The sequence below is a fragment of the Cherax quadricarinatus genome, chromosome 24, assembly GCF_038502225.1.
Source record: "Cherax quadricarinatus isolate ZL_2023a chromosome 24, ASM3850222v1, whole genome shotgun sequence".
Lineage (NCBI taxonomy): Eukaryota > Metazoa > Arthropoda > Malacostraca > Decapoda > Parastacidae > Cherax > Cherax quadricarinatus.
The window spans coordinates 37,459,169-37,460,655 of NC_091315.1; positions in this window are offsets into that span (position 1 = coordinate 37,459,169).

Consider the following 1,487-nt stretch of genomic DNA (forward strand, 5'->3'; position numbering starts at 1 on the left):
GTTCATATTACAACTATTAGAACAACAACAGAACTTCACCAAAAACATCAACAAATTATGTTTTATCTCTCGCACGTAACCTTAGAAAATTTACTTAACATTTCTGGTGTCATATTTTCATTAATAAGATACCTAGACCTGCATATTTCTGCATTCTTCAATTTGATGTTCATAACAAATTGTCAGAATTACTTGTAACGAAGCCTATGCCTGGCTACTACAACAACAGTCAGTTTGTTTACATTGTAAGTTGCTCCGCAGATATGCTTATCTACGTTCATGCTGTCATAGTCAGGTATAGGTCTGCTCAAGCTTTTAAGTGTATTCCTGTGACAAAGAAACAAAACAAACACTGTTACCACAAATCTTGTTAAATGTCTAGAAGCAAATAAACACAAATCTAAATGGAATGTTAAAGTTTTATAACCTGCACGAATTGTATCTCTGGAGACAACAAGAGCATCTCACCGCACCATGGAAGATGAATTCATTTAATGTCACATATCTTAAAGCTCCTCTCAAGAAGCTCGGCACTAGTAATCTTGTCGTTAAATCACTTGAAAAGGTAACAGTTGAAGAAGAAATTTCTTACTTACCTTTAAGAAATAATATATCGGAAAAGTGTTAGTAGTAATTTAACACAAATTTAGTAGTTCCAGGGAGGGGACACACAAACAAGAGGCCACAATTTTAACAGTCAGTAATCATAATGCAGTGGAATCTGTGTATGGAGGCAGGAACCATACACAGTTTTAAGACAGCTCATGGAGCGGGGAGAGAGAGGGTCTAGTAGCGACCACAGCTAGGACTCGACAACCACAAATAGGTGAGTACATAGGTGAGTACACACACACACACACACACACACACACACACACACACACATACTGATAAATCTAAGATCACTAAAATTAACTTAGGTCATTGAGCTTTACTCCTTGATCATTACTGATTCTATGACATCATTGAAGGCTCTTGATCCACAAAATAACTGCCAACATGCTCACTGGAGAAGCCCAGCATACAAATTAAAAAAAAATCAGAGAATTTTTTTTTGTGAATTTCATCACATATTTAATTATTCCTACATAATTATATCATAGAATACCATATTATATCATAGTATACCATATTATATCATAGTATACCATATTATATCATAATATACCATATTATATCATAGAATGCCATATTATATCATAGTATACCATATTATATCATAGTATACCATATTATATCATAGTATACCATATTATATCATAGTATACCATATTATATGTTATTTTGAAGTAAGTTTTATTTTAGATTATTTTTGTATAATCACAAGTACCAGTACAACTTGGCTTTTTATTGTTAATATTTTTAGCATTAAAAAAATGTTTACTAGTAACACATGTTACAAGTATTACATTTTAGGTTAGGTAAGATTTGTCAGGAAACAGGAGAAGTGTTTCCTGACGCGGGTCTTAGCCATACAATGACCCGCA